We start from the raw sequence: 22,165 nt of genomic DNA on the forward strand, positions 1-22,165 counted from the left end.
AGCAAAATTCATAGTGATTTGTATTTGAAATCTGCCTAAATTTAAAATCTTTTTAATAATTTTAAATAATAAAACAAGTTTAATGAAAAGGTAATGTAACTTGAGTAAGGTATGCTACATATTGATTTTTCAATGATGTGTTTACGAAATGGTGTCATATAATGCAGTTCACATAATCATGAATTCATTCGTATTATGTTTGAAATGACATACAAGTAATGTACATGTTGAGTGAATTTACAGAGGGTCTATTTACCCCACCCACCTATCCTTGCCTTTATTCCATAATAATGCCAAAAATTCATCTGTATTACAGGTAAAACCAATAAAACATTAATCAAGTTAGACTATAAAACAGTTTTGATAATACTTGCTTGCTGAATCGTCTGGAAAAAAGTAGATTCAATGTGCTGATAAAAAACAATGACAATTTTCCGCCCATTTTACCATTATAAATGCGCACATTTTATACAAAAAATGATATTTGGGTATGTAGTCCGACAAGCTTGCAATAATTATCAATACAAAAACAAGAAATAACCTTACTTTCCATCTTGAATTTTGGCCGTCATATTAATTTTGAGGTTGGGATCTCGATCAAATATTAAAGGCGTTGTGTCAAACTATAATCATGCAAAGCGGTTTGTTTGTAGAATTATCTGAACGATTTGACCAATTTTGAGCTCTAAGCACTCTAACTAGAAGTGCCACAAGCGTTCTCGAACCTTCTGAGGTCAAAATTACTACATGTTTTACAGCTTTCTAATAGAAGTACGGTGTGGAAAACATTACCGCTGCAGTGTTGTGATTAGAGAAAGTTAAGTAGTTAAACTGTAATAATCTACTAAAAATAGATTATGGAAAAATGCAAAATCTATTTAGCATACAGGATGCCGCCTTCAATATGCTTTATTGCTGATTAATGTCTTTTCACCACATTTCTATTGTTTTAAATACACAATTAACTTTAGAAACAAAATGTTTAAAAGAAATTGTTTTATCACAGAAAAATGTACGTAAAAGGCAGATCTACCATAAACTTAACGTTGAAAGCGATCTTCAGTGACAAAAATAGTATCAAGGCAAACCGCTAAGTGGCCATTTTACCATAGCATTCTAGTTTTTTATAATTCTGAAAGAGGGTTTATATTTTCTTTATAATTAAGAAACAAATCTAACTAACCATTGGAGTATTTCAAAACATGACAATTTCGCTTGTGGCTTCAGAGAAAGGCCTACTTCCTAGGGTTGTGGCAGTCTGACATTATTTTCATAGGTATGATTTACCTTAGGCAAGGCTTTTGCTGAGATTCAAGCAACACTACTGATCTATTACAGTTATGAATATATACTACGCTTATTTCAAAATCTAGCGAACAGCAGCTATTTATGAAGCTGCGTTATGAACATTTTGCAATGTACATATAATATTTTGTAAATCTTACTTTGCGGCCGCTAATGCTGCTTAATTGTGTACGCATGCATCAATGGTAAGAACTTTAACACTACCAGGCTGGCATAGATAATCAAGTTTATATATCTGATTTCGTTCTTGCACACATTGGAAGCGTAAACTTATTTACCTTAACAGTAGCTTGATCTGGCATGGTGTATTCGGCTCGGGCGGATCTGGCCAAGTCTGATCACAAGAGGCGCGCGTAAAATCCATAAGAGCCGAATACATTTTTTCCAGACCTAGCTACTGATATTATGACCCAGGTACTACCTCCACTCTTTCGTAGCGAACGAAATCTTCATAGAACTAAGTAGGGCTTTTTGTGTACTCTATATTTTGAATTGTGTCAGGTCATGAATATAAAGAAATAAAATTTGTCCGGCAACATGCACAATACCGGATTTACAGTGCAATACTATATACAATAAGGACTTTATTTCCTGCTTGTTCTAATTACTTGCGAAATACAAGCCGAAAATTCACAAAATTTACACATGTATATAACAAATATGTGTTTCTATATGCAGTCTTCAAGAACACTGCCACTGTTGCACAACTGAAATATTGTTTGATAAACCCTATCAAATCAGAAAATTTTCCGATGAAAAAACTCTTTTGATTTAGCTGTTTCAATTGCAGCCGTTCACTTTTTAAATGACAACCATATATATGATAACCGGTCATATCTTTGTCAGTTTTGGTGATAAAACAATAAAAATGATATCAAAATGGTACCGAGACATCTGCCTTTTATTAGCGGCATTTATGTCATCTGACTCATTTGTATAATTATGAATATTGATGCGAATCTTACACAATGACAAAAAATTGCCAGAAAATCAATTTATATGCACCAAACAGTTGGTCTGATCTTGAAGTCTCTCATTGGTTTCTAAAATAGTATTTTGTTACTTTATGGAAATTGTTTGAACTTCAAATTAAATTAGGTATACTTAGCTAATTTTCTAACAAAAGGCCAATGTCTCAGCTCCATTTTGATACGATTTTTACTGTTTTATCCTAAAAAAAAAGATATGATTGATTATCGCAACTATAATTGTGCATTCCAAAAGAACGTTTGCAACGGAAACAATGAAATCATATACATGTATATTTAAAAAGATTTTTTTTTCATGGGAACATCTTTTATTTTGAAAGTATTGTACCTACGAAAATTTCTGGCCCCCACCTACATACTTTACGTGGCAGTTTGCTGAAAAACAATTTAAAATGAAAGAGTTTACAAAAAATATTATGAAAGTGAAAGCTGGTCAGTTATTCTTTGACTTGTACGTAAATTTGTGAACTTGACAAAAGGATGGAACATACGTTTTTTTTAATAGAACCAGTCCATAACATGTCGTTTGTGTTCACTGTTCATTTTATGGCTGGCTGTTATTTATCAACAATGACAAAACATGGTGTCATAAACCAAACAAGTTATGACAAAAATGACTCGATAATACAATTCACCACCACGTCATTTTGTGTTGTGATCACATACCTTTCGGTTGTCTAATTATGCTTTATTCAGCAAATACTGAGAAGCTGGCAAGCTATAGATTCTTTTTAAACGGAATTAGTAATTTCCAAATTCAGAAAATATGAAAGTAATGGGTAATCGGCAATATAAATTCGCTCCTCTCTCGACTAATATGGATTTACTTGTGTAACTAAAACGTATGCGGGTAATTTGTGAAGCATTACGTTTCACAGTACAAATACACCCAATACTTAAAAAACAACAACATTATTTCATAACAGAGTACGAATTTTAATTTTTGGCCGCCCGCATAGCATAATAGGGAGAGCGCATCTACGGATCGCATGGTGTCACATTCGACCCTCGTGCAAGGTGTATGTTCTCTTTGATGATTTGATTACGGACGCTTCGTCTATATCATCAGTTCCCACCTCTGATTCATGTTGGGGCAGTTACGTGGTAGTTACTAGCGGAGAACAGGTTTGTAATGGTACAGAATCCGGGGACACCGGCCTGCGTTATATAACTGAATTACTCTTAGGAAATGGTTTTAAATCAAAAAAACAAACAAACAGAGCAAACATTACTTGCATGATCATGTGTATTATTATTCAAGTTTCAGTTTTTTGACTTTTGGCATCACAGACGCTTATTGGAGTGTATATTGAAGCGTGTATACGTAAAAAATGTATACTTTTTCCTCTGCATGGAAAACTTCACCACTATAGCCATTATTCAGTGTTCCCGAAATACTTTATTCCGTTACAATTTACCAGAGAAAAGATACAATTTGACTGGCAGTATATTGCTATCGTAATATATAGGTTACTTGTGTGGAAAACAATTGACATATATTGTACTGTTAATGTCACTTCTATATTGTATTTTGTCACTTAAAAATTTGCAATTAACCATTTTTGAACAGTTTTTAAGGTTAAAAGAATATATATTGTGAGGCATGAGGCCTCACTTCCTCGTTTCATGCAATTGTCTTGTGTTGCTTTTACGGCCTTTCAGTAATTTTACATTTTGTTTTCAAAATTGTTAGGCTATCTGTCAGCTACTCTTAAATCACAGTTCATTGTTCAGTAACATTTCTATGTATTGCAAATAAACAGTCACATTATAAATTGTTGCTTACTAAATCATACATTCTAAAATATTAAGTCACGTGGTTGTTTCAGTTATCGAAAATTTGTAGCTGTCGCAGTGATTCTTTATAAAGTACGCAATGTCAGCCTGAATTATTCAACAATTCAATCAACAATTACGTGCCTTCTTTATTAAATCAAATCGATGAACAATGTCCATTGTTGACTGTGTAAACATTGATAAAAGTTTATGTCAATTGAAATTTTGACAGTTGTAAACCATCTAGGAATTGTTTGTGTGTATGCACCAGGTGACTAATCTCCTTGTAGGCGGACCGAAATCGCTTTCTTCACTGTAGAAATAGGTATTTATTTTCAAGTATTTGATATGTAATACTTGGCATGTTTTGATGATTTGCAGCGTTCTATATTATTCTAATTTTGCATTTTGTCCGACTTAGGCTGTTTTCACTTGTTTGAGTGAAAACTCCGCCTTATTAACATACAAGAAAATGTTCGGGCTCAGAATGACATCATTGTTGTCCGAAGTATACGGACCTGTCCTGGTATTTCCGACTTTGACCTTATTTAGATTTGATATTACAACCTCATTTGCATCTCGCATATTAATTCTTAGAACGCAAGAATCATCACTTTGCCTCCGTCTCTCGTATAGTCAGGCTGCTTATCAGTTTGCTCTTATACATTTTTTCATTCACACTTCTAAAACCTACACGAATTATTCATAGTTTGAAACTTCAAGGTACTTTTTATTTTTCAATAATACAGTGTATTTGGCTGTTTTTCTCAGAAAAAAACTTTGGCGTTACCAGCCTTTTCTTAGGCGCTACCAGCCTTTAGGGTCGCGGCCAGACCCTAGTTTAGTCAACATATTGTAATCCTCATAACATTTAACACTATAGTATTGTTTCTTGAGGACTTAGTCCCCTGAATGTAGACCCCCGCCCTTGGTCTGTTTATTTGACGGTTACCCCACCCATGTGCAGATACGTGGGGACACAACAATATTTCTGTACTTTTATAAAATTTGGGCAAAATCTATTTCTTTTGAAAGTGTCAGCCATGGCTCCTACAACTTCTTCTCTACTACTCGATAGAACACAATATGTTACTTGTTTTTAAGGAAAGCGGATTGATTTAACTTTTCATCATCTAAATGCCCTGTTTTATGAATGAGCTAAATATGTCAAATTATATCGTTGTGTGGACGAGCTGAGGTATCGAAACAAGGTTAAAGCTACATTATATATGAGCCGTGCCATGAGAAAAGCAACATAGTGGCTTTGCGACCAGCATGGATCCAGACCAGCCTGCGCATCCACGCAGTCTGGTCAGGATCCATGCTGTTCGCTAACAGTTTCTCCAATTCCAATAGGCTTTAAAAGCGAACAGCATGGAGCCTGACCAGACTGCGCGGATGCGCAGGCTGGTCTGGATCCATGCTGGTCGCAAACCCACTATGTTGGTTTTCTCATGGCACGGCTCATATGTATTTTCAAGAAATGAGTCCTAATGTAATCTACAAAAGTAAATAATATTATCATATCCATAGGAAATGTAAAGAGGCAAAAGAAGGGCAATTATAATGTTAAGATATGTTATGAATTCTCAAATAGATGAATATAGCTTTTTCTCATTTATCTAGAGTCATCAATTCCAATTATTCCTTTGCTTGCCCGTAAGTTTTGGAAATGCCTGTTTTACTTGCCAATGATCAGGAATGCTGTCCATTACTGAGAAATGTCCAATAGAAATGTAATAGATATCGCAGTATCATATTAGGTGCATATACATTTCTGTTTCTTTCACGCTAGTAATTTAGAATGAATGTGGATCTAAATGCAAATAAGTCGTTTCCAGAAAAACAAACATGGGTATAACTCTTGTCTGTCTTTAATAAACATGTTTCCTATCATCTTAAATCTAAATAAAATACAGAAATAAGTTTTTCTTTGCTGAATAATAAACTTGCTATTTTCTCTGATCTTCACGCTATTTCAACAGTGTATAAAACAATTTATTAAACAGGACTACAGAGAAATAGAAGAATTGCTGAATTATCAAATCAGGCAAACAGAATGAAGAAGAAATACAAATGACCCTAAACAAACCGTAACGAGATCTATTCTGTTTTCGTCTCTTTTCATTACAATGTTGTGATTAATATATCAGCACGCACACTATTTCTTACTAAATAATCAATGTTTGTGTTTGGCCGCATGTGTGGATAATGTCTACAAAAACACTGAAGGTAAATCTTTTAAAATTCTATAAATAGGTTAGGCTTACAGCACATTTCTTTTAGGCTCAGTGGCATACTACGTGTACTTATTCTAAATAAAATATCAAAATAAAACATTTCGTCCATTTCATTTAAAAGAAAACACGGGCGGAACCTACTTCATTTTGTACAAGATTTGTGGTAGCAATTGTACAGAAAAAAGACAGATACTCCAATGTTGGCTGTGTATACTTACTTCTTGGAATGTCATAATGCTATTTAAACATTAATAGTTCTTCATAAAGACATTGACATAATTAAATTGCACAACATAGAACACGTTTATCCCTAAGACAAAATGTACTGTATGTATTAAATTCTCAGAATCGACAGTTTGCTTCTACAAGCATTTGGTAAACTTGAAATATTGTTTACGTAACTTATTTTCAAGAACACACTGTTTTAAAGGATTCTTGACGATTTGTTATGTATTACATTTGTTTCCATACTTTTAGAAGTTGACTAGCTACTGTAACAAAACTATTGGATGGTTCCTCTCTATAATTCATCAACTATAATAAAATCCGTAAAACCTTTCTTTCTATTTGATGCAGAACAATTAAGTCTGTTACTAAGATATTCGCAATCTGTTCTCTCCCGAGATGTTTAATATCAGCCATCAATTATTTTTTCTCCGGTGGTTTATTGACCCGAGAAAAGCAGAAGAAAATTGCGCCAGATATATTGCATTTATGTGGTCATATGGAAGGTTTTACAATGAACGTCCACGGCACGGTAGCTGTTTGGAAATTTTGATATTTTTGTAACTCATAGTTAAAAGTCGTGACTTTTGATAATAGTCTTTTTTCATTCTGTGTAACAGGGTCTAAAGTTCACGCTACTAAACTACAGTAACAACAACAACTGTTCCTTTCTGTAAGTACTATTCAATATTGTACTAAGTTCTAAGATAATATATATATCAATGTCTTTCTCCATAATTCTCTAACATAGTTCACTAACATTTTTTCAATTATTAACAGAACTTCTATTCTTCGACATAAATACTTCAACGTTAATTGCCTCGGTCCTAACCTAACTTATTCATTTTGCTTGTATCGGACATGCGTTTCTAACCTAACTGAGTACCAGAATGATACTGAAGTTCTGTCTTAAAACTTCTGCTTATAAAACTTGCCATGAATATACTACCACTTTAGATTCCCTACAGTTTACCGGGTTGTAGTAATGAATATAGCCAGTCTATCCCTCTGATCCGTGACATTGCGTGCAAAGCATGGCTGTAAATTATCTAAATACATGTACACTGCTGACTGGTGTACAAATTAAACCAACTAGAGCTAATGCGGTCTCAATTAAATCGAGTCTGCAATATTCTATATTAGCCTTGTCCTCGGTGCTTCCGAGGGATCTACTTTTCTAGTTTTGTTTATGTACTATGTTATTATTAAGTTATAAAGTATATATCTATTTCAAGAATTTTACAAAAGCAGTTGTTAATTTTAGGTTTTATTTATCAATAACATCCTTACATTGAACGATGTTTCAGCAAATAACATTTTATTTACACTACAGTATGATGCCCCGATATATTAAAATGGCATTGTCCGTCTGTCCGTCCGTCCGTAATTTTGTAAATTCTTGTCCGGGCTGTAACTCTGCCATCCATAAAGGAATTTTGAAATAGTTTGGTATAAATATTAACCTTAAAGAGACGACGTTAAAAGTGTAATACTAAGACCCCTAGCTACAAGGTCAAGGTCACACTTGGAAGTCAAATGTTAATAGGGTCTGTGTCCGGTTCGTATATTTGCCATTCATCAAGAGGTTTTGAAATAACTTAGCATAGATGTTTATCTAATACCACAGTCACACATACGGCGCAAATAGCTACGTCGAGCTACGGATAGAAACGTAGTAACCCGTATCGATCCGTACCTGAGCCGTACGAATTGGTACGAACTGATACGGCTTACTACATTAAGGTACGTCTCAGGTACGTTTCAATACGGGTCGATACGGATTACTACGTTTTTATCCGTGGCTAGACGTAGCTTTCTGCGCTGTATGTGTGACTGGGGCATTAATGAGACGACGTGTCATGGGTAAGACCCAGACCCCTAGCTCCAAGGTCAAGGTCAGACTTAGAGTTCAAATGTTAACAGGGTCTGTATTTGTGTCAGGTCCATATTTCTGCCATCCATGAAGGGATTTTGAAATATCTTGGCATAAATGGTAACCATAATCAGACAATGTGTCATGCGCAAGGCCCAGATCCCTTGCTCCAAGGTAAAGGTCATACTTAGACGTTTTAGGTTAATAGGATCTTTTTCGTGTCCGGTATATAAATCTGTTATCCATGAAGGAATTTTGAAACAACTTGGCATAAATGTTTACCTAATGAGGCAATGTGTTACGCGCAAGACCCAGACCCCTAGCTCAAAGATCAAGTTTACACTTAGAAGTCACGTCAAAGGTTAATAGGGTTTGTTTCATGTCCAGTTCGTAGCTCTGTCATTCATCAAGGCATTTCGAAATTACTTGGCATGAATATTCCCCATAACGAGAAAACGTGTCATGCATGAGGTTAACGGTTTACATGGTGTGTTTCTTATCCGTTCCACAACTCTTCCATCGATGAAGAGATTTTAAAATTGCATGGCATAAACGTTCCCTATATTGAGATGACGTGTCAGACACAAGCCCAAGACCTCTAGCTTCAAGGTCAAAGTCACACTTAGAAGTCAAAAGTTAACATTGTATGTTTCTTGTCTGGTCAATAACTCTTCTATTCATGAAATAACTATTCTATTCTACAAAAGTGATTTTTTTTTGTAAAAAACAATTGACGTCAATTCATTTCTCCGAATAAATTTTACTATCTGATAGAATCTGATGATCAAAACTAGATAAAAATCCAAAAATGAATTTGTTTACGAACTTGTTGATAATCTAGCTAGTGCTTTTCCCCTGACAACGGCAACTGAAAAGTTAAGATTGAAAGATAAGGTATATAACATAACTGAATAAATCCATTATTTATTAAGTAGAAGAACACTTGAGCAGCGCCATGAGAAAACCAACATAGTGCATTTGTGACCAGCATGGATCCAGACCAGCCTGCGAATCCGCGAGGTCTGGTCAGGATCCATGCTGTTCGCTTTCAAACCCTACTGCAATTAGAGAAACCGTTAGCGAACAGCATGGATCCTGACCAGACTGCGCGGATGCGAAGGCTGGTCTGGATCCATGCTGGTCGCAAATGCACTATGTTGGTTTTCTCATGGCGCGGCTCACTTAGACGTATGTCAGTTATACAGAGGATAATAGAATTCACTGTCAGAAAATTGTCATTTTAAAATCAAGTGAGATGTCTAATCTCTAATATTTATTGCGAAGTATTGTAATATTTGAAACAAATCATGACTATAAAAAGAGTATGTCTTATATCTAAGCTGCCCGTAGTTTTCATCTCAGCGTACACTGTATACCAGTATTATTCTAGTTTAAAACTTGAGCTTCAAAGCAACCCCAATTTCTAGAAAAGATTTCCAGAACACAGGGTTGAAATAATCATTTTGTCTCAGCAAAGGCTGTGTCATTGTTTCAGACACTGAAGTTTCATACTGAACATAAGTTTTAGACACTGAAAACGGCTTAGTCAAATTGAAATGAAAAGACCTTTTACGTTAAAAGTTCCTGCATTTACTGGCATATAAAATTTTCTATTTCCATTGTTCCTAGGTTCATTTTTGCTTTTGTTGGGTTTAACGTCGCACCGACACAAAGTTCTATACTAGTAGGTCATATAGCGATGTTTCAGCTTTGATGTTGGATGTATTCCCCAGGTGCCCTTCCATGCATTATTTCATTGCGGGCGGGTAACTGGGTAGAACCAACGAACTTCCGTAAGCCAGCTTGATGGCTTCCTCACATGAAGAATTCAGCGCCCTGAGTGAGACTCGAACCCACATCGATGATGGGCAAGTGATTTAAAGTAAGCGACCTTAACCACTCGGCAACGAAGGCCCCTCCCAGGTTCGAAACCAAACACAAACACCCTCTCTTTAACAGAATAAAGTGTGGGAGATATATTGATTTACTTCTTTCTCTGTGTGTGTCTGTGTGTGTGTGTGTGTCTGTCACAAATCTTGTCCGCGCTCTAAGTTGAACAGTTCTCATCCGATCTTCACCAAACTTGAACAAATTGTGTTTACTAATAAGTCCTCGGTCAAGTTCGATAACGAGTCAAAATCGCCTCAGGCACTTCAAAATTATGGTCCTTAAATTACCGAAGATTGGTCTTTTTACTCTTTTCTGCACTCTGAGTTGAACAGTTCTCATCCGATCTTCACCAAACTTAAACAAATTGTGTTTGCCAATAAGTCCTCGGCCAAGTTCGATAACTGGCCAAATCAGAATTATGGGCCTTGAATTACCAAAAATCACTCTGTGCACAAATACCAGTGATACGTGTTGACTTAGATACAGAACTATTCAGATGATTGCCAGTTGTGGGAGCCATGCACTTTTTTTAAAAGCAGCTCTAGTTTCTTATTAAAATATAAAAGTTTCAACGGCTTGTACTTGAAAATAGCGTTTGGGATTTGTGTGTATGTGTATGTGTGTTAGGGGGAATTTTCAAAACTTTCTTGAACATAAACATGTTATACATCCGGGTCTCAATTGGTAGTATACTTTTGAAGATACCTGTAACGGTTGATCATAATTTCTATTACCAAAATGCAGGACGATTCCTGTATAAACCGTGGCCGTTTACATGAGGTTGACTCTTTTAATTTAAGTAACATATTTAGAATTCAGCTTCATATAAAGTCAAAATTTTAATTTTGTTGATAATGACTGCACAATAAGTACCAAAATAAATATTTGATAAGGTGCATTTTGTTATCATAAATTTATAACTGATTAACTGTAAACGTTTTCCGGTAGTAAGATGCTTGTTTTAGAATATTTTGCTTGTTGTATTTCTGCCAAAATTTGAAACAACACATTGAAAGTTGCAGCCTATAGAGTAGATCTTATTTGTTTGAGGCTGTACAGATTAATTTTCTAACCGTTCAATGTGCCAGGTTTAAAATACATGTATTTGTCCATAATATTTTCTGTCAACACTTCATTCTTAAATTATCTATTACTTTCGGTATGGGCAGTTACAAATTTATAATGGACACTTATTGCAAAATACTGTCACATAAGGGGAGATCGGTGCAATGGTTCATACTATTAATTTATTTGTCCAATAGAATATTACATATAATAAAGATTCAGAAGCGTGTATCAGATTTAATTCCATTTATATGGTAATAAAATATAGTTACACGAAGGCCCAATACATGGTATACTGAATCGGCAGTTACTACGGACAGATATTGCCTTTCGAATGAAAAATGATACCGCCGCGACTTTTGAACAAAGTTATTTCTATTTGTTCTAAACTGCGAACGAACCTGTTCAGATCTGTTCCCCAACTGATACACATTTCTCCATTTTCTCGTTTTATGCAAGAACTAGTAGACTGAAACCGAAAAGTAGGTTTACGCATTCGTACGTAACAAAATAAATTACAATAGTGACAGGCTTATCATTGAATATCTTTTGCAGTTTAAATGTTTGTTAAACACATCTGGAACATTGCTGTATGTATTTTAGAACGTATTTGTTTTGCAGTTCGAATATATTAGTGGCATTATTGTTTTGTACAGTACAGAACAGGAAATGCCTACGACTGTAATTGTCTCGAAGAGGTACGATTAGAGTCATTACACTGCCTGCTTCTGCAAATACTTAAGGATATCAAACCTGAAATGATATTGATTTTTCGTGTTTTATACGTTAAAACATGAAGGCAATATGTTTGTAAAAATCGAAGAAGATTTGCTATTTACTAAATTTAATGTCCTGCCTTCTAAATAACTAGTTACAATAAGAAACAAATGGGTGTCCTGTTTTACTATTTACGTCTAAAATTGAGAGTCTTAATTAAATTCTCATCATTGTTAACCATACGTATTGGCGATAAATTACATAGACTTTGATTTCGAGTTTAAAAATCAAAACTCTTGATTCCCTTCATCGCATCGTATACATTTGACAAGTATGCTGACCTGTAAGTTACAAGAAACATTCCAAACAAAAGATGGATTCGCCGAACGTTGTGCAACGAGTTTGGCTAAATAGCTAAGCGGGCACAAAACTTTCTTTCAAAAGCTTGCACAGTTGTTCTCCGGACGAGGAAATGTTCTTCGTGACCTATGATAAAACTGTTTCCAGAAATAGTTAACTATTTATGGAAAAGAAATAAGAACAGAAACGAAATCTCGCTTTGTTGGTTTGGTTTAATTTCCACCGTTGATTTACCTAAATCAGGGTTTACAAAATCAAATAAACCTTATTATCATTTGCATAAAGTTGCAAATATGATTGTCTGGCACAGTGGACAAAAATGTTAGGCCTTCATTATAGAATAACATTGACATTTATCTTTATTGTGCGACATTAAATATTGTGAACATTTGCACAGCCGAAAAAATATTTAATCATACAACCATTAAGAATATGTGGCATAATTTTAAGATTTATTTACATTTGTCAAATGTCGTAATTGGTTTTTCTTCTCGATTCACACCATGGACTTGTAATTCAGATGGACAAATGTTGCGAAACCAACAAATAAATAAAACAATAAAACATCACCGGGTTTCATTATTCGTGCTTATTGAATCTGCAAATGCTATCAGAATTCAAGTCTGAAAGCTCGTATAACAGCAATGACCGTCCGATAAAGTAACTTTTACTTATGTAAAATAAATAATTATTGTAGAACGGTCAAGTGTTTCTTCGCGAACATCACGCAAATTTTTATGAATATGTCGCACTGCACATTAATGTTATTGCTCCGTTAATGTTAAAGAAATACAGAAAACGGATTACCACAGTTGAGGGAAAGATAATTTAAATAGCATACATAGAGAATCTTACATGAGTGTCTTTCCATATTGAATTTATTAAACGAGTTGAATTAAAATGATAAAATGAGAGGCTCTTTTTAGTATCACATAAACCAAATGCGCAGTAAAAGTGTGTCATGAATGAACACACTTCCCCTTTGGCAAATGAAAGCCAAAGGGGTAATGCGGTTTCTACTTAATGAGCCAAGAAAATAGTGCAACAGTAAACTCCAATACGTTTATTTTTCTTCCTTTGAAAACACCTCTTAAACTATCACAATATATCATGTGCTACAATTCAATATTTAACACTTTTGAATTATTGACAATCAGTCTTTTTAACAAATACAAATACATGTGGTTTGGCAAATGACGTCACAATCTAAGTTTTACACAGCGCGTGCGATTTAAAATACATGTCACTGTGAATCGCTATCGCTTTCAATAATTCTTAGACGTTTTCTTCGTGGATTAGATGGAGAAACGTTGTTGGCGTGGTTAATGTACACATTAAACGCACCATCATGGACTGGACCAGCAAACAGACTTTGAAATCCACCCATCAGATTGATATTTGAGTTGGAATTTGAATGTACCGATGTTGCCACACTAGGTGACGAATATATGTTACCTGATTAAGAGGATATGCTGTGTAGTTTGTAAGATATGCTTTATCAGTATCAGAATTTGGATGTCCAGTGCCGTTGGATGAATACAGGATTTTGGATATTTCTTTGTGGTGATTTTCATTGATGTGACTGCAGTTATTAATAGAAGATATATTTTTGTGACCAGAAATTTGAATTATGTGATTTGCTGGAACATTATTATTGTTTAGTTTTTGAACAAGGTATTTGGCATATATTTGCGTGCACTGTGATTTGACAGCCGTTTATCAGTGTTAATTCCTGAGCTCTGAACCATACGTTTCATCACTGATTGCAATTTGTTGATATCAACAGGATTACGTTTGAACCAGGTGTCTTCGTCACAAGGTAAGGGTTTTGTTGTTGCAGCTATGTAGAAAGGATGGGTTGGTTCAAAGTAACCACTGGAACGTTTCTTGGCATATATTTTGTATATATTTTGACAGGGCATCTCTCCGGATTTACAACATTACACCATATTTTAGGCTTAACTGTACGAACATCTCATTTTCGAGAATTTTCGGGATTTTCGCCTGTTCTGGTTTTAGTTTGTCTGTCTGTAAATTCATGATATTCATTGCCATTTTCATCTTCTTTCAAATTAATGTCACCCAAACACATATCACGATGTTCAGCACATCCCCTTAAGCCAAAATGCATAGTATTATAAAACCAAAGAGTTTGTAACATACTGTCGGGAGTGCTTGCACCCATTTGCTTGCTCTCCCATAAGACAGATAATTCTTCATCAGAGATGGCCTCACTCTTGCGTGGTAGGTTTCCTTTGCCATCTCGCTTAAGTTGCTTTTGTTTGCTCTTAAGAACTTCTCGTACCTGAGCAAACCCAAGTCCAGTGGCAACGTACTCTCCATAATTTTACCTGAAAATGTGAAATAATGGACCAAATATTACAGCTGTATTTTTACAGATAATTATGTGCAGATAAGAAACTTGGTTTATGAAATGAGTAGAATATTTGCTATTTTAAGTATTTCAATATATTATATTCCAGTGTTTTATCATTATCATGTTTTAACATTTTATGATTTATTTAGATACTGTAGATCTACTGTAGATTCTATATCTGTATACGTAGAAACTTAGAATAGTTGTGCACGGCGGATCTGATAACTTGGGTGGGGTTATAATGAATACCTGCGTAGCTGTCGGTCGAAGCTTGATACCATTCCTCTGAGGCTACCTGGTTCATAGTCCTTGCCATTTGACTTTTTCACACTCAGGAGAAAACGGCTTAGTAGTGGTGCGAGTCCACCGACAGGAATTTCGTGGAGCAACCTTGTCTCTCCAACCGCGGGTTCATTTAAAAAAGAATTCAGCAATTTAAGATCATTCATTGTTTTGGTCAGAGTATTTTTATTTGGTTGCTGATCTATAAATGTGTTCATATCTTCACTGTTTACGTGCTCGAATCTTGAGGTGTTATCTTTGACATTAGGCTGAGTAGTTGTCGTCTGCACAGTCACTCTGTCCGGCGCCGGACTGTCCACACGTTTCATTCTCTATGGTTCTATTTCAAACTCAAATTCAGTATTGCATAGCCTGACCATGAAAAATGTCCCAAAACCTCTTTGTACTTTCTCAGTGATCTGGCCACCACCTTTACCATCAGTCTGAACGAAATCACCCACGGTTAACGGACGGTCCGCCATCTTTATTTACTTTTTTGACAGCGCGTATGAATACATGAATAAAGTGATTCGCCCCCGCATATGCCTCCTTTGCATCTTTATTACACTAGTGTATTACCGAATTTATTACATAGCTTTATCAAACTCCCACGCCGTAGTTTATGTGATAAGAATATGTCTTGTATAAAAGCTCTCCGATTAAATAACGACGCCCTTGTCATTAGAGTAAGAATGATTTATTGTTCATTTTAATATTCAAAAAACTTACTTGTTCTACATTTTGTATAATGTAATCATGCCTAGATTTAAAATAAAAATAAAACAGAATCATTTCTTTCAGATTAATTGAATAGATAAATCATTTAACTTAGTTAATTTTTGCTCTTGATGTATTGAAGAAAGCGTTTACAACTAGAGTGGTGGAACCTATGCTCGCGGTATTCCTATGCTCGCGGTATTTCGATAAATATGCTCTCTGCAGAAGCACTGATAAAAATATTTCATCATGCTATGTTCAACACCGACCAGTGGTGAAATGCCTTTACAACAAACGTAGCGATAGCCGCGCGTGCCGCTCACGTGACGTATACAGCAGCCGATACATTTTACGCAATCTGTATCCGTCGCACAAATCTCACACAAATATGTCAAAATCACTCAACTAAAGTTAGTTTTTTAGAAATCATGCATTACGTTCAGATATAAGATACATTTAAGAGCAAGATGTGATGAATGTGACGCCTGGCTACACTACGAGTGCCTTTCGAACCATGAAAAGATCGACGTTGATCTTAGTATTTTGACAAAGTCCAAATGGTTATTTCTGAGATGTAGGGAGAAGTAAATTTCCTACACACAAAATAAGTGTAGAAAACATTAGCGAGTTAATCACTGTCGTTGTTTTAATCTTTAATACTTGAACATTCTGTTTTTAAACAACATTATTATACGTTTTTAAGCTTTGTTCTAATAGTGACTCCATTTCTGTAAGGGAAATATACACATAGAGGCACATACTAAATTTTATCCCCATTTCTTTTGTTTTTCACATAATAAATGAGTAATGTTCTAAATATTATATTCGCATATGCTTGTTTGTTCATTTTTAGCGTGCTGAATTTTTTTTCCACCCTTAGTTTAATCGGTATTACATACCACCAGCATAGGTTCCCTTCAGGGCGAATTTTCACCTTTTCACGTATGCCGTGTCGATAGTTCACGAGACGACTAAGTCACGTGATGACGCACATCAACAATATGTTTCGATAAAAGGAGGATAACTTTATGTTTTTGCATAGGCAAATCGAAATAATATTTTTTTCTTGCTTCTTAAAAAGATTATATATGTACAAAATACCGCGAGCATAGGTTCCACTACTCTAAATGCTGCTTTAAAATCAAGTGGTCTAGTATATTTCTAGCCAGATAAAATATGCATGTAAGAACAAGGGAATAATGTCCAAGTATTTAAAAGGATGTATAATACAAAACATCAGGTAACATTCAGTAACATTATTTCAATGAAAAGAGAACAATGTCGGCGTTTCCTATCAAACTTGATGGGGTATATGTTTTCACGATGGTGCATGAGTTATTGTTCATTTAATTAAATAAACTTACCTGTTCCACTTTTTGTATAACGTAATTATGCCAAGATTTAAAATAAAAAAAGAATCATTTCTTTCAGATTAATTGAAAGGTAAATCATTTAACTTAGTTAATTTTTGCTCTTAAAGTATTGAAGAAAGTGTTAACAACATGTTGCTTTAAAATAAAGTTGTCTGGTATTTTTCTAGTCAAATAAAATAATACATGTAATTAAATAGTTTTACTTGTTCCACTTTTAGTATAACTTAATTATGCCTAGATCTTAAATAGAAAAACAGAATAATTTCTTTCAGATTAATTGAATAGATAAATCATTTAACTTAGTATTTTTTGCTCTTGAGTATAAGAATTTAACCTCTTATGTATTTTCTTTTTGCTACCACAAATATTTCTGTAAATGTCGAATTTGGAATCGCTTGTTATCTAAAAGTCTATAGCAAATCGTTTTGTTATTTGTAATATATATCAGATCAGTAATACAAAATATCATCATAAAATAAGCAGCAACATCGGAGCTCATAAACCAAGGTTCAAGAAAAATCATGATCGTAATTAACCTTAAGCCTGCTAAATTTCTAAAATGGACTGCTCCATTATTCAATTTGGGCAATATCGTTTATCATTTGAAGGGGTTTTTACTGAAAATACTGACTGAATAGCGGACAGTGCAGACCATGACCAGCCAGCAGGCACGGATGTGCAGAATGATCTTGGTCTGCACTGGTCGCAAAAGCAGAATCACTTGCCGCCAGCAGGCTAAAGGTTATCGAGAATCAGGTTGACAAAAATGCATATAATATATGAGCCGTGCCATGGGAAAACCAACACAGTGGCTTGGCGACCAGCATGGATCCAGACCAGCCTGCGCATCCGCGCAGTCTGGTCAGGATCCATGCTGTTCGCTTTCAAAGACTATTGTAATTAGCGAAACCATTAGCGAACAGCATGGATCCTGACCAGACTGCGCGGATGCGCAGGCTGGTCTGGATCCATACTGGTCGCAAACCCACTATGTTGGTTTTCTCATGGCACGGCTCATATTAATATTTCATACAAATCACTTCTGTTCATAGTACTAGCAAATGAAATGACAGAAAAGGAGAAATTTCAATTTCACATTGAAAGACATGAATGATTTCAATTAATTTCACTTAGTGTATGACGCTACATTGTAATACGTATCTGTATAAATCAGTTCCCTTTTGTCGATTTGATTTCAGATAAACAAACGCGCAATTACATTTAGTCATATATACAGAGCAGAAGTAGGAGCCAGTGGCTCACAACGTCAAGTTAAATCTAAGCTGTGTGATATATATCAAGAACATGCATTTTCTTTGCGTTTTGTTCTCTAGAGGAAGATAGGATGCGTCTGGTATGGATTCAGAATAGCAAATTTTGTCTGCATTTTTCCCAGGCAGTGTTGTACTCTGTCTTAAACTGACGGCAGACATGCACAACTCTTTCAAGTTTTTTAGTCAAGTGACAGGAATACTATTAAAACCACCTACTACGTTTCGGGGTATTTCGTTAATTACTGCTTTATTTACAAGATCCAGACATAATTTGTAAAACATTCTGTAAGTGTTTGAGGGTGTTAATATATTGTTTTTGTTCACAATACCTTTGATAATGTCAACTTTAAGGCCACAAATATATTTTTCTAATTGTTAAAATCGGTCGAAATCACAAAATCTTATGTTTCTCAGGAATCTTAATTTTTTCGTGAAAGTGTTGTCTTATGCTAATTTTACCGAAAACTTTAAACAACTGATTCAGAAATACAGTAATTTTAAGTCAAACTGATTGAACTTTACAATGGAAAATACCCCATCAGAACTGCTTTGACGAATACCTCAAAAGTGATCAAAATAATTTATTCTGAGAAATTGAAAAGTCCCCATTCTGTCAGAGTTTATTTTTAACGATGTACAGTTTCAATGGTGTTGTCTTTTATTCAAAGAAAACTCAAGGTAAGTAAAAACCTTGTTAATGAAAAAAGTTGGATAAAAAAATATACATTTTACCGGCCCCACTTAATCCTTTTAAAATGTATGTTCATGGCAAAGTTAAAATGTCCTTCCAAACAGCAAGTAGGTGTTATGTAAAAGTTTATTTTGTACAATTTTCAAAGAGAAATATTTATTAATTAGATAATTAAAAATGTCAAAAACATCGATTAAAATAATGAAGACAACATACAAATCATATGTACATAAAGGTGTTAGAATAGTTTGTAAACGTGTAAGGAATTTAAGATGGTTTACTTCAACTCTTAGGTCAGTTATAACTGTGGAGGAGTTAGGTTTTCGGTACTTTAAAAAATCTGCAGAAACAAATTGTCTCCTACAAAATAACAATGTATAACATAAGGCTATAGATACATTGATCAGATAGAAACACAAACTGCTGAAATCATAGCTTATAACGAAATTGGAAATCGGAAAATACAAATTACACTTACCAAAACGTAATAAAATTTGTTCTCTTTTCGTTTCTGGTCATTACCATGGTGTGATAAATAACGTCAGTCCGTAGACTTTACCTCTAAATGAAAAATCAATGTTCGCATTTCGGTAAGATCAGAAAAGTTACCCCCCCCCCCCCCCCCCCCCCCCGATAACGAAGTTTGGGAGAAGTCCTAACACAAAATCTGAAGAAAGTTACTTTAGAATTTTATGAAAAAGTTGAATCTTAATTAACTAAAATATGCAGGTGAAACCTACTGTAATTCACGGAGGAACATTTGGGTCAAAAGTGTGGATTATAAATTCGAAATTACGAGATAATTACTCGAAATGCTGCCTAACTAATTTTAAATATTCGAGAAACGTAATTTCTCGTGAATACAATGTAATTTACAGTTACTAAGTCGAGACTTTGAGAGTTAGCAACTCGAAATTTCGAGTCACATAACTTACGTAGACAAAATTTCGAGTTACGCATCTAGAAATTTCATGTTGATAAGTCGAAATTTCGTGTTACGTATCCTGAAATTTCAAGGTCTTTAGTCTATATTTAGAATTACATTATACCATAGTATAGGTAGATATACCAGTCCTGTCCAAGATTATGTGTTATTTATGTAGCCCTCAGATAGACATTAAGGATCACATACCTGTAGATGACAGGGCAGGTTTTTGACCAAGTTTGAGCCCTCATGACAATTTAAAGACATTGAAAAACATACCCCTAAATGAAAATGTAGTTAAGGATCATGGTTAGCCTTTGAGACAAAGATTGGGTACCTTGTTCTCTCTAGATTTTAAGGAATGGTTATAAAAGTAACCGTGTAGTGTTTGAATATTTAACTAAAATTTTAACCATATCTGGAAGATTTTCGATCTAGTTCCAGCCCCTACTGCCGGAACATACTATATATATTAATGTTTGTATATATCCTGGATACAGTTTGAAATGTGAAGTAGCTGTAGAAGCTATGATAACTCATATATTGATATATGGTAGTATATGTTCAAGTCCCAACCTGATGGGTAAAATGTATGGATTATTTGGATGTGTACCTACACAGGTGCGCCTGACACTAATGCTCTTCCATACACTAGGGATAGGGTGGATTTGATGTGTACCTACACAGGTACGCCTGACACTAATGCTCTTCCATACACTAGGGATAGGGTGGAATTGATGCGTACCTACACAGGTGCGCCTGACACTAATGCTCTTCCATACACTAGGGATAGGGTGGAATTGATGTGTACCTACACAGGTGCGCCTGACACTAATGCTCTTTCATACACTTGGGATAGGGTGGAATTGACGTGTACCTACACAGGTGCGCTTGATACTAATGCTCTTCCATACACTAGATATAGGGTTGAATCTAATTAGTTATAAAGTCAAATGACCTAATCAAGTAATTAAATCATAAAACAGCTTTGTACACGGACATAAGCTGAGCATGAAATATCTATTATTGTAATGACCTCCAAGACAGTTTCTGTTTTGTAAGTTGAATTTAACAAATATTTTGGAAGTTTGTATTCGAAATATTGTTTTGTTTTCTTTATTTGTTTAATCAAGACGGACATATGGTTATGAAGATTTATGGAAATATGTTACAATTTAAAATTTCATTTCATACCTTCACAATAACTGGTAATTGTCTCTTTTTTGTAATTCATCCACGTTAAAACATTTATCATTTCATGTAGAACTATAAACTTTTCTATTAAGCGAGTTCGTTCTCTCAAGAGATGTTTAATATTTGTCACTAATTAAATTTTTCCAGTCAATGGTTTATTGATCTGGACAAACTGCAGAAACGTACGCCAATGCTTATGTTACTTATATGGTAATATCTAGGGTTTTACACGAACGCCAACTTCTCAAATATTGCATTTGGCCTTTTAGGTGCATTGAATTCAGCTTGTCTGCTAACAGATACTACCGTGAAAGATGTATCGTCAAAATTTACTGGGGATCGACAGATTACTACGTTGAACCCTCGTATACTATACACAGAATGAGCAACTATTGTAACCAAGGACTCAGTTATACAACTGTCTCGTTTACCTTACATAGAATGAGCAAATACTGTAGTCTATGACACTCATATACCATTAACTGAAAGATCAAGTATTGTAGTCTAGGATACATTTATCCAAGTCACTCGTAAACCGTACACAGAAAGAGCAAGTATTACAGTTTAGGTCACATTGATACAAGTCATCCATAAACTGCACACAGACAGAGCAAGTATTACAGTTTAGGTCACATTGATACAAGTCATCCATAAACTGCACACAGGCAAAGCAAGTATTACAGTTTAGGTCACATTGATACAAGTCATCCATAAACTGCACACAGGCAAAGCAAGTATTACAGTTTAGGTCACATTGATACAAGTCATCCATAAACTGCACACAGAAAGAGCAAGTATTACAGTTTAGGTCACATTGATACAAGTCATCCATAAACTGCACACAGACAGAGCAAGTATTACAGTTTAGGTCACATTGATACAAGTCATCCAT

This window comes from Mercenaria mercenaria, chromosome 6 (assembly GCF_021730395.1).
Source record: "Mercenaria mercenaria strain notata chromosome 6, MADL_Memer_1, whole genome shotgun sequence".
Classification (NCBI taxonomy): domain Eukaryota; kingdom Metazoa; phylum Mollusca; class Bivalvia; order Venerida; family Veneridae; genus Mercenaria; species Mercenaria mercenaria.